Source organism: Triturus cristatus, chromosome 2_1 (genome assembly GCF_964204655.1).
Source record: "Triturus cristatus chromosome 2_1, aTriCri1.1, whole genome shotgun sequence".
NCBI classification, from domain to species: Eukaryota; Metazoa; Chordata; class Amphibia; order Caudata; family Salamandridae; genus Triturus; species Triturus cristatus.
In genome coordinates, this window is record NC_140581.1 from 1114283372 (window position 1) to 1114297211 (window position 13840).

A 13840-nucleotide genomic window follows, 5' to 3' on the forward strand; every position below is an offset into this window, starting at 1 on the left:
CGCCCCAGCGTTGTTTTGGAATTGCAGCTGCCACAAAGTAGTTAAAACAACTGAGATCATTATTATGTGTTGATTTAAAGTGGCGGGCCACTGGATATGAAGTATCATTATTGACAATGGCACGTAGGTGCTGTAATATCCTGACATGCACCTGCAACTTGGTACTACCCACATACCTAAGTCCACAGGTGCACGTCAGGACATATACCGCAAACTCAGTTTTACAAGTAAGATTACCTCTAATAGCTATTTTGTCAGGACTAAAGGGGGAAAGATAATGTGTCGTATTAATACCAAATTTGCAAGCCCTGCAGGTAGAGCACTTGGTAAACCCATTCTTCGGCTGAAGCCACATTTTGGCTGTGGTTAGTTCTGGGCAGGCTTTCCCTATTTGGGTTCGCATGGAAATACCCTTCCTATATGTGACAGTTGGTTGGGGTGGTAACCTAGTTGATAATACTCCATCCGTAAGAATGATAGGCCAATGACGTTTTATAATGGCACGGATGTTCCTCTCTTGTTTGTTAAAGGCTGTGATTAATCTGGGGGCAGAATTGTCATCAGGTATCGGGTCTGCTTTCTTATTAAAAAGAGATTCCCTCGGTCTATCCTTGGTTTTATTTAAGGCAGTTTTTAAGATCTTATCACTATACCCTCTGTCTTTGAATCTCCTGTAAGCTTCTTTTGTACATCTATCGAAGTCTTCAGTGTTATTGCAAATCCTTTTTAAACGTAAAAATTCCCCATATGGGATATTGTCGATCATATGTTTAGGATGTGAGCTGCTGGCATGTAAAGTCAGATTGCCTGCTGTTTCTTTCCTATATAGTGTTGTAGCTAATACTCCATCCTTTACATATACTTTCACATCCAAAAAGTCAACACTTTTGCTATTTATATTAGCTGTAAATTTAAGATTTGCAGAGTTAGTATTCATTTCTTCGATAAAATGTGAAGCTTCCATTTCGCTACCCTTCCAGATTAAAAAAATATCATCGATGTATCTCATCCAATATAAAACATTTTCCTTAAACACCTTAGCATGGCTAAGTTTGAGGACCTGCTCCTCCCACCAGCCAACATGCAAACATGCATAGCTAGGAGAGAAGCAGGCCCCCATCGCCACGCCTCTTTTCTGGAGATACAAATCGTTACCAAACATAAAGAAATTATTATGTAAGCACCAGGAAATCAAATTTAAAAGCATCCTATTGTGGTGATACATTTCAATTGGTCTTTGGTCCAGAAAGAATTTGGTCGCCCTTAGACCTGTGGAGTGCTCAATACTAGTGTATAGGGACTCTATGTCTAATGTAATAAGAAGCAAATCCTCTGACCACATGATATTTTCTATTTTAGACAAAAAGTCCCCAGTGTCCTTGATGTAGCTCGGTAAAGCTTTAAAATAGTCCTGTAGGAAATAATCCACATATTGCGTTATTGTTTCCCCTATGCTGTTAATGGCCGATATGATCGGTCTCCCAGGAACTGGCATTGTTTTTTTGTGCACTTTAGGAATAAAATAAAGCTTGGCCATTGTTGGATGTTCTATATTAAGAAACTTAAATTCATCCATAGAAATGACCCCTTCTCTTTTCCAAGACATCAGCTCCTTCTTTAAAGTCTGTTTGGCCACATTATATTGGTTCAAGGAAGTTTTCTCATAGCACTCCACATCTTGCAAATGTCTCTTGGCTTCTAAAATGTAGTCTTTCTGGGGCCAGATCACCACATTGCCGCCTTTATCTGATTTAGTGATAATGATTTCATGCATGTTACTCAGTTTTTTTATTAGTTTGGAGTATTCAACTTCCTGCTGACTTTTGTGACGCTTTTTGTGCCTAGTGCGATAATGAAGTTTTTTTATATCCTCTATGACAACTTCATGATAGATATCAATCGCATCCTTAGGCATAATGGGAATAAATTTTGATTTTGCTTTAAACGGGCTAATACCCGCTCCCAATTGCGCTATACATTCCATGCGCAGACCTTCCTGTGTGGAGCATAGATCTATCTCCAAATTTGTCCCCGTAGTTGCTTCTCTATTGAGATGTTGCATATCTCGTAAGAGAGCAGCGTCGGAGGCAGTTAAATCCTTATTAAGCGTCATTACATTAGCCTGTCTTTGATCCTGATCCGTCTGTATTTCTTTTAACCCATCCTTGATGGTGAAAAACTTTTTAAGTTTTAATTTTCTGATAAAACAGAAGACATCAACTCTAGTCTGGGAATAATTAAAATCGCTTACCGGACAAAAAGAAAGTCCCAAGCTCAATAGCTGCTCCTCAGCTTTTGATAAAATCAATGGAGAGAGGTTGATGATGGTATTGGATTTTATTTCCTTCGCCAATACGCTTTTCTTGTTGGCGCTTTTCCTCTTTTTGCGCCGCTCCCTTCTTCGTATGTTTTTACGTTTTCTGGTCTCTTGTTGTTTGGATTCCGAGGCCTTAGCGTTTGGCGTCTGTCGAATGCTAAAAAATCAATCTCCTCACCCAAATTCAGGATCTTTGTTTGTTTCGATACTTCCAGACTGGTTGTGCTTTCACATTCTGATGAAACTTCGCTGGTCAGAGAATCGCTATCGGTAATTGCATTTGTAGTAGAACTTGGTCCTGCCATCATCGGTTTGCTCACATTTTGAGGGCCTGTCTGAAAGATTGCTTTCTTCGCGTTTTCATATTTACGCGCGAAAGTGAAAATACGACCTTCTTTATAGTCGTATTTGTCACGAAGGAATTTCTGTGCCTTCCGATTCTTGATTTTTTCTTCCTGTTTGTTAATTCGCTCCTCAATGTCACGTTTCGTTTTAGTAATAAACTCACTTGGTTCTAGTTTTGCCAATTGCTCTGTTATTGTGGCCATCTCTTCCAAGATTGCCAAGCGGTCTATCTCAGCATATTTTACCAAGATGCATACCAGGTTTCTCGATGCTGCTAAATTGCTTTCTCCCCATTCCTTTAACATCAGTGGGTTAGGATTTTCAAAGCTAGGAGCTAACAGGATACGCAAGCCTCTGGGAACACGGCCAACTTCAATATATTTAGTAAGTGATTTATGTTCCCACCACTTAGTTATTTCAGCTTTCATACATTTTTCCAGTATTTTAAGTAAGTTCTTTGCATCCGTTTCTGCACTAGTATTAACAGTCTCTGTATTTTCCCGTGCAGCATGGTTATTGGGTACATCTTTAAATACTTCTTCTGCCGCAGCCTCTCGGGTGCGGACCACCTCGGCTGACATCATAGCAGGCACCACCAGCTAATATCCGACCGCAGCATAAGCTGCAGGTCCAAAGTTGCTAGAAATCACCTCCCCACCTTACAATCGTATTGCTGTGCTTACGGATCTTGGTTGTCCACGGAATCCAATGTTTGTACCGCGAAGCCGTAATCCGGTGTTGCCACAAAAGCAGGATGCAATAACGTAAGGGGGTTGCCGCCAAAACTCCTTTCTCGGATCCACACGTTAGCTGGTTGAGGGCGGCAGCCACTTTCCAGGGGAGGGGGTTCGTCACAGAAGCAACCACCTTCCGTCAATTGTTATTCAAACACACCTGGTCCTCAGCTAGTGAGTAACGTCCGTTACACCCACCTCCACACCAAGGAACCACGAACCACCGATTGGAAGCAACAAGATGTTTATTGAAGCTGTAAGTCCTTTAGAAGACGCGTTTCGGGCGCCACTCGCCCTTGTTCACATCAACGAGGCAAGGTAACTTAATAATTTTTAAATAGTGATGCAAAAAACCACGTGACCACACACCATGTATAGACATAGAAGAAATATATACATATATTCAACCGTTACTATACATAATTGTTTTTAGGTGTATATATAAATTTCACAACATTCATCATAACATTGGCTAAACATTTTTTTGTTGTTTTTGCTTAGTTTTTTTGTTTTTTTGTTATTATGTTGTTTGTCTCTCCTTTTGAATCCGTCTATAGAAAAGAAAAGCACTCCTTCGCCTACGCCTTGGAAAGCGCCTGCGCGTCAACAGAAAGGAGCACGGTCCACAATTCGGTGCATACGATAGTTGGTTTTATTCACTCAAGGTATGCCAGCCATGACGCGTTTCGACTCCGTGGAGCCTTGATCACATGATACGCCATGAAGTCACCTGATCGTATAAATACATTTTTTTCACTTTGAATTATTTCACCTTCCGGTCAGTGTTAACGTGACAGTGCTCTCAGTGTTTATTTACATATTTCATTGGGGGTTTGTTGTCTATTCTTACATCTCGGTAAAATACCGCAGCCACAAGTTGGAGATCATGGGTACAACACAGTATATATATACATGTAGAGATTGATTACATGTTTGTTGAGCATCCGACTATTGGTAAATATTGATCTCTTATTTGATGAATCCGAATAAATATATAAATACACAAATAAATAAATAGATATGTATAAATAACATTTATCACACATGTAAGTACTTATAAAACCTGTAATTCCAGTTCTAAAAAATATATAAAGATAAAAGTAGATAAAAACTTCCAGATTTTGTTTGCAAAAAAGTTTTTAAATCCAAATGTTACTGAATTCACAATACTGATTTAAATATCATGTCTGTGTCTTTTTATCTCTGCATGTGTTGATTTTATGATAATAACTGATGCTACTGTGTTGTAACTTTGTGACGTGATATCTAACCCCTAGTACACAATGAAAGTGATTAAAAAACAGTGCAAAAGTTATGTGCAAATTGGTGCAAATTATCCAAATTATTGAAAAAAGCCTTTGACAATAATTTTATGATTTTAAAGGACACCTAGAAAACAGACCATAAAAATAGTATGTGTAAGATAAAAAAAAGGGGATTTGTGTGGTTAATATCCTTGTTAAAAGGAGACTTCTTTGGACAGTGAGGCTGCTTGTTGTATATATATATGAGAGTTCTCACCACTGCGGTCCTCAGTGTATTGACGATGCAGACCCAGAATCTGTGCAGAAATTATTTCTTTATTTTTGGACCCGTTTGTCCGCCATGATGCGTTTTAGCCTGCAAGAGGCCTTGATCACATGACGCTTTCATGAGGAGGGACAATTTTCAAAGTGCTAGGTGCGTGAAACAATGTGTCACAAGTTCAATAGACATAAAAGAGTAAAATGTTAAAACGTTAAATGCCGGTAGCTCATTGTAAAATACACATGAAAAACGACAATCAATTAAAACGTTATACCATGATCAAATTGTGACTGTTTGTATACAAGTTGGATATTTATATCATGACACCAACTCATTTGGAAACTCAAGAAAATCATAACATATTGTAAAAAATAGTCATAACAATAAACCTGAAAATTTCTAAAAGATGTTACAGATTCAATGCTTGATATCATAAAATGTGTAATAAATAAGACGCCAGTGGGTGTATAAATTAAATGATATAAGCTAAAAGACCAGTAGTCGAAATATATATATAAAAATAAATAATATAACTATATATACATATATATATATAAAAAATGCAATAGAATCCTTGTTATCTGTCAATAAAAACAATTAGGAATTACTGATCAGAATTTAAAACAAGAATTAATAGTGCAATCACGAAAACTTTGTTAAATGAAAACAGATTTCATGAATACCTTGCCACATGAAATGAGGGCATAGCCTTAGGTGCCTGAATGGACATAACATCATATGATAATGACCAAATAATTTCACAGTCCCAAGTAAAAAATAATATATACTAATGACAAGACACAATAAAAAAAAAGGTGCAATGGTGAAAAAATCCATGAGTGCAATACACCTAAGTGTTAAAAAAATTATATATATATAAAAACATGAGAGGAGGCTGCGTTGTTGAAACAATTCATAGATAAAAGACGCTGTACTGAAACCATGAAAATGAGCAGCAATATGTTACAGGCATGTATAAAAAATCCTCACTGGCATTCAAACCGTTAGGAGTCTTAGTGTCTAATATCAAAATGCATCGAGTTTCCATTGCTCGGAGGGGGCTTCACAATTCCCACCTCTTCTAAGTGGCATGACAGAGTCAATTGCAAAGGATTTGAGAAGTTCTGAGTTGTTATTGTGGAACACCTTAAAATGGCGTGCCACAGGATAAGAGGCGTCACTACCTCTGATTGCTCTTATGTGCTGGAGTATCCTCTTGTGGACCTGCAATTTGGTACTACCAACATATTGCAGGCCACACGGACACTCCAGCACAGAAACTGCAAAATCAGTCTTGCAAGTGAGCAATCTTGGAATGGAAACCAGGGTCTCTTTGAATGGAACTACATATGATGTTTTATTAACCCCCTGCCTGCAAGCTTTGCAGGCAGTGCATTTGATGAACCCCTTTCTGCTATTGATCCAAGATTTATTTACCAGCAACTCTGGGCTGCTCTTAACCAGAGCATCACTCATTGATCTAGCTTTACGAAATGTGATGTCTGGAGTAGCAGAAATAAGACTAACAATGACGGGATAATTACAAACCAGGCTCCAATTTTTACTAAGGATTTTACGTAGTGCCTGGTACTGTCTGTTGAATGTTAATATTAGTCTAGTGACTGACTTGTCCTCATCAACTTGAGTGGCTGTCTTAGGGCTTTTGTTGCTAAGGGCTACTTACCTAGAGATGCAGTTGGCCTTACTTATGGCTTTGTTCACCAATTCTTTAGAATAGCCTCTAGCTAGGAACCTTTCCTTACTGGACTTTTGAGCTATATCACATTCCACATGTGTACTGCAAATGCGACTTATCCGCAACATTTCCCCAAAGGGAATGCTACATGTAAGATGACCTGGGTGATGGCTGGTAGCATGCAGTACGGTGTTGCCTGCGGTGGATTTTCTGAATAATTTGGTCTCCAATTTGTTGTTCTGAATGAAGACTTCTACGTCCAGAAAGCACACCTTAGTACTGCTGATATGGCCAGTAAAATGTAAATTGATACAGTTGTTATTAATAACATCGATGAAATGGAGGGCCTGCTGATTGGACCCTTTCCAGATTAAAAACACATCGTCGATATGTCTAAACCAGTGTGCCACATGTTCAGAAAAAACCTTTACTAAATCACCACGGAGGACCTGCTCCTCCTTAAGCCCCATATGTAAGCAGGCGTAACTTGGGGAGAAGCAGACCCCCATGGCAACACCTATGATCTGTTGAAACACCTGGCTAGAAAACATGAAGAAATTATTGTTAAGGCAGGTCAATATCATGGATACCAGCATTTTGTTGTGGTTGTAAAACTGCATAGGCCTGGTACCCAAATAATACTCTATCGCCTTGATGCCATCCTGATGGTGTATGCAAGTATAAAGGGATGTAACATCCAATGTCATTAATAAATATTCTTCATGCCAATCAACCATTTTCAATTTACGTAGGAAGTCCCCAGTGTCTTGAACAAAAGAAGGCAAAGATTTAACATGTTCTTGTAAGAAAGCATCTACATATTTGGAAGTGTTCTCAGTAAGACTTTGTCGTCCTGAGATAATGGGCCTGCCCGGCAGTTTTTCAGGGTCCTTGTGTACTTTAGGGATGAATTACATTGCCGGAATGACCGGGTGGCTGTTTTTTAAGAACTTGAACTCATCTTGGCTCAATAGGCCCGCACTCTTCCAAGCTACCAATTTAGTGTAGAAGTCATACCATGATTGTTTGACTGTTCTAATGTCACTTCTTTTGTAGCACTGGCGATCATTTAACTGATTGTAAGTAGGGGTGGGCGGAATTTGCGTAATTGCGTTACGCAAATCTCCGCGAAACGCTAAAAAATCTCCGCGAACACGCAGAAATTCCGCGAACACGCGGAATTGCTTGTTCGCGATGCTTTTTTCCTGTTCGCAATTGCTGTTTGCGTGCTCGAGGAGAAATATCTCGCGAACATGCATTTTGAGAAAGCGAACAAGCAAAAATTTAGTAAAATCGCGGAAAGCAGACTTTTGAGCAATTTCGCGTTCTCCGCGGAACGCGAAACTACGCAAATTACGCAAATTCCGCGAGCGGAACGGAATTTGCTGCCCAGGCCTAATTGTAAGCCTCTTCAAGATATAAATCATGGGGCCGTAGCACTATGTTGCCTCCTTTGTCTGCTTGTCTTATTATGATATTATCACTGGAGTGGATTTTCTTCAGTTGTATGCATTTGTTGTTTTGTGCAGTAATTCTATGATGCACCCGATTGGTATTGGAACATATTTTCTTTAGTTCCGCTGTAACCAATTCATGAAAAATGTCCATATTGTCATGCAGTGTGACAGGAGTAAAGGTGGACTTGGGTTTAAACTTGGCCTCACCGGGTTTGTTCATCATGATTGATTTATCACTACAGGTGTTTTCCTCATGTTGTAAGTCCATTTATAACGGCAAATCTTTAACCGTTAGCACAGGTGAATCAACATGGGACGAATTCTCTACATATTTATTATCTATATAAAAAATGCAATAGAATCCTTGTTATCTGTCAATAAAAACAATTAGGAATTACTGATCAGAATTTAAAACAAGAATTAATAGTGCAATCACGAAAACTTCATTAAATGAAAACAGATTTCATGAATACCTTGCCACATGATATTAGGGCATAGCCTGAGGTGTCTGAATGGACATAACATCACATGATAATGACCAAAGTAAAAAAATATTATATACTAATGACAAGACACAATAGAAAAAGTGCAATGGTGAAAAAATCCATGAGTGCAATACAGCTAAGTGTTAAAATAAGTATACATATATATATATATATATATATATATATATATATATATATATTATTTATCTACTGGCGGTCGCCAGTAGATAGTTATAGTTAGGACCGTGTTTCCATGGGAAATCCGCAACATTCTATTTGGAATAACTTTGGCGCCGGTCGACGAATCCTCACGAAAGTTTCAAAACTAATGGGGCGCTACGCTCCGCTCTTACCCTGAAAGTCTCGGGGGGATTCGTCAAGTGGGGGCTGAGAAAAAAGGGGGTCCCAAAACGCGTTTTCCCCATGCATTTTTCCATAGGACCTTTAGACACAGCTACAGCCCGAACGGCTGAACAGAATTACTTGAAATTTGGCAGAGAGGTAGTCCTCAGGTCTAGGATGTGCCTTTTGTAGGTCTGGTGTAAATCTGTTCAGTAGGTCCTGAGAAAATAGCATTTAAATCAATATATATATCTGTAAGCGCGCTCCGTGCGCTTACCGTAAGCTTACCGTACGCGTACGGTGCCGTGCGCGAGCTCAATTCTGATTGGTGGTTACATGACTGTAAACATTTGAATCGGTCGAAATCAGGAAGTGTCGGCCGCCATTTTCTGTCTCTCGCACTGAGAAACAAAGGTGGGGAACGTGTAAAACGGGGGCAATGAAGAGAGTTGCAGACCCCCTAGTGTTTGTCAGGGGGTCCAAGAAGGACCCAAAAGTACGAAAAATAAATGTAATAATTTTAAAAAAAAATCGCGGGGTACGCACGGCAAAAAAAATAAAAAAAATAAAATAAAGAAGTAACAATCACATTTATTAAATAAATTAAAGGACCCACAAGGTAAAAAAAAGGCGAGGCGCGCACGGCATGGACTGCGCACCGTGGGCGCTCGGTGCGCGAAGCGTACCGAGCGCCCACAGCGCGCGCACGGTGTGTGAAGCGCACCGTGCACGCAGGGTGTGTGCATAGTGAAAAACCAGAAAAAAAATAAATAAATAAATACATAACTTAGCATTTTAAAAAACGTACAAATTCACTGAAAAAAACATAGGTTTCACACACGTTATAGTTAGGAATTATCATTTACAAAACCTTGCAAATTCACTTAAAAAACCATAGGTTTCACACATGTTATAGTTAGCTGTACATTTCACTCGTAAAAAACCAATGAAATTCCACGTTATAGTTAGATCAGGTAACTATAACTTGCGCGACCGCAATCCACAATGTGTAATTTCAGATGTCATCATTGATGTCATGAGTGATGTCACTGACTATGTCATGAGTGATGTACTATGTGACGTCATCAGCAGTTTATTGTGGGCGCGCAAGTTATAGTTACCTGATCTAACTATAACGTGGAATTTCATTGGTTTTTTACGAGTGAAATGTACAGCTAACTATAACATGTGTGAAACCTATGTTTTTTTAAGTGAATATATATATATATATATATATATATATATATATATATATATATATATACATTACCTACTGGCGGTTGCCAGAAGGTAGTTATAGTTAGGCCCTATTTTAAATAGGAAAAGCATTTTTTCTTGTGCCAATATCTTTGGCGCCAGTTGACGAATCTTTGAAAAATTTTCAAAACTAATGGCCTGCTCTGGTCAGCTCCTGTCTTGAAAGTTTGGGGGTGATTTGACAAGGGAGGGCTGAGAAAGAAGGGGGTCCCAAAACTCGCTTTCTCCATGTTAATTTCCATAGGAAATTTTGGAACAGGCTACAGCCCGTACCACTGAGCACAATTACACCAGAAAGCGACCTTTTTTAAATGGTGTAAATCCGTTCAGTAGTTACAGAGAAATTCAAGAAATAAAAATATTGATATCTGAGCACTAAGGAGGATTTGCAAACCCTCCCCGGCACGAGCTTCACTCTGATGCCAACACTCTAACCCAAGAAGTGTTGGCAGCCATCTTGTGACTCTGTAAAAACAAGTCACAAGAAAAAGGGTAAAAAAAGATGAAAAACAAGAAAAGGGGGCAGAGTAGAAACACCCTGACCCCCTAGGCCTCCTCAGGGGGTCCCAGAAGAATCCCCAGGGCCAAAAAAAGCATTTTTATTTTTAAAAATCAGCCAAATTCGCACTGGGTGCGCGAATCTGGCCGAGAAAAAAAAAACAAGCGCAGGCACCCGTGCTTTGGTATTCTTAAGCCAACGGGTGGACCAGGTCCCAGGGGCAATGTTTAATTATATAGCGGGGGCCTGCGGGAGGTCCTTGCAGCCCTGGAAACTGCCACCTCCCCGGGGCTTTATGCATAATGTGTGAGGGGCACGCAGCCCTGGGGACCGCCACCTCCCTGGGGCTTTGTTCAAATAAAGGCAGGGGGCCTCCCGGGCCCCCCATAGCCCCAGGGACCGCCACCTCCCCAAGACTTTATTTAAATGAGGGCGAGGGGCCTCGCGGGCCGCCCCGGGAACTGCCACCTCCCTGGGGCTTTATTAAAATCGGGTGAGGGCCTCACAGGCCCCCCAAGCTCCAGGGACCGCCACCTCCCCGGGGCTTTGATAGATATTTAGTGTGGGGGACTCAAGCCCCCCCACACTGCCCCAGGGACCACCACCTCCCTGGGGCTATGCAAATGAAGGGAAGGAGCCCTCGATGGCCCTGGGGACCACCACTCCCAGTGCTGGCTCCTGCAATGTCCTGGGGTGCCCACCCCTGGGACACTGCTGCTTGCTATGGCAGGACGGGAGCATGGCTCCCACCCTGCCATCGCAAACTCTGCTTTGCTTTTTGCTCTTGCTTCCAAAAAGCAAAGCAGATTGCTTTTGGACACGGGGAGCTGCATAAAGGGGAGCTGCATATCAGCAGCTCCCCTTGCCCAAAAGCAATGCCGGCTCCCGCAGGAGGCGGGAAGTTGGCAGGGACCGTGGGGGCATTCGGGTTACCCCCACGGTCTCCAACGTGAGGGCCGGCCCCAGGGATGGTGTCCCCAGGGCCAAAAGTGGCCCAGGGAAGGGGGCCAAGCAGCCCCCTCCCATATTACTTTAAAAAAATGAAGACATGCCCTGGGGATTGAGGTCCCCGGGGCCAAAATTGGCCTCAAGAGGGGGGCCGTGCAGCCCCTGTCCCGTTTAAAAAAAAAATGTGGCAGTCCCTGGGGTATGGGTTCCCCAGGGTCCAAAAATAGATTAAAAGAAGGGGGGCCACTCAGCTCCCTGCTAACCTTTTTTTTTTTAAAGCCGGCATCTCACCTGAGGCCCCCCTCCATGCACCACTCTGCAAATGCACCCCCTGGCATGTTCTAAGTTGGGGAATTAAGTCCCCTTGAATACTGGGGGTCCCTGGGGGCTAACTAGCCCACCAGGTACCTCCAGTAAGCACCACACAGCTGGATTGCAGAGACGTGGTCCGAAGCCACGCCCCTTTTTACACTCTCAGCAACCCAGCTGTGTGGCACTTACTGGAGGTACCTGGTGAGCTAGTTGGCCCCCAGGGATCCTCATGAGGAAAGCGGACTTCATCCCCCAACCAAGAGCGCTCCAGGAGGCGCATTTTCAGAGTGGTGGAGAAAGGGTGCATGGCCTGTGACCACCTCTCAGCAATCCCACTGTGTGGGGCTTACTGGAGGTAAGAGTTAGGCTAGTTGGCCCCTAAGGACCCCCAGCAGTGAAGGGCACTTCAATCCCCATCGAAGAGCGAGCCAGGGAGCACGTTTGCAGAGAGGTGGGCAAAGGGGGATTGGTCTGTTATGAGAACTTAGCAATCCTGCTGTGTGGCACTTACTGGAGACAATAGGAGGGGTAGTTGGCCCCCAAGGATGTCCTTGGGGGCCAAGTACCCCTCTTGTTACCTCCAGTAAGTCCCACACAGTAGGATTGCTAAGACGTCTTCGGAGGCCATGCCTCCTTACTCCACCACTCTGCAAACGTGCCTCCTGGCAGACTATGGGATGGGAGATGAAGTCCACTTTACTACTGAGGGACTTTGGGGGCCAAGAAACCCTCCTGGTACCTCCTGTAAGACCTACGGAGCGGAATTCCTGAGCACTGGTCGGAAGCCCAGCACGCTTTCTCTACCACTCTGCAAACATTTTTTTTAAAACATACTTTATTGGTTACCATAGTGAAAGTACACTATAACATATTTAGTACTTATGGCATTTTATCTTTTGTTGAGTCCCCCAACATATACATGGTATACCTCTACACATGATATACTGTTTCGGTTTCAGTTTCATAAACTTCTTTACCACTCTGCAAACATGACTACTAGTTAAAGAAGCATGTTTCTGCAGCTCTGACGTAGAGATAGTTTTAATCCCCCTGCCCTATTATATACTAGGGCCTTACAGGGGAGGTCCTGCTAATCACAGGGGTACCCTTACCCAGGGTGTACCCTAGTGTATGGAGGTGTATTCACCTGCATCAAGCACAAAACCGGTCGCAAATGGGCAGATTCTCAGATTCTGCCCCTTTGCGACCGGTATTTTTGCATTTGGGATGCATCATCCCAAATGCACAAATCGCTATTTAAGGAATCTCAAAATAGCGATTCCTTAAATAGCGATTGCATTTAAGGAATCCCTAATTGAGATTCCTTAAATGCAATGCATTACAGTTTTAAAAATAGCGATTTCGCTATTAGCATGAGCAAATTACCATGAAGCTGGACTTCATGGTAATTTGCGAAAACTTAGAAAAATGCACTTATTTGCATTTTTCTAAGTTTCATGTTGCACACACACATGCCCTTAGAGCATGTGTGTATGCAACATATGTGCAGAGTTAACATACATGGGTGCAATGGGGTGTCATTTTGACACCCTTGCACCATCGAAATTGCGGGAGCAATTTGCGAGTACCTACTGGTACTCGCAAATTGCTCCCGCAATCTCCAATTCATTCCTATGGGCCTGGAGGCCCATAGGAATGAATGGGAAGACATTCCTTAATTGCGACTCGCAATTTGCTAGTCGCAATTAAGGAATTTGTGGGAATCGCTATTTCTTTAGCGATTCCTACATGCATAGGGTTTTGCTATTCCTTAATTGCGATTCCTTAATAATCGCAATTACGGAATCGCAAAACCCTATGATGATGCATGTGCCTGTAAGTGTCTTATAGCATAGCACTGGCTCTAGGTCTGGTTAGTCAAAGTCAGTTACCACCAATACCCGTCAGCAAAAAGTTGGGG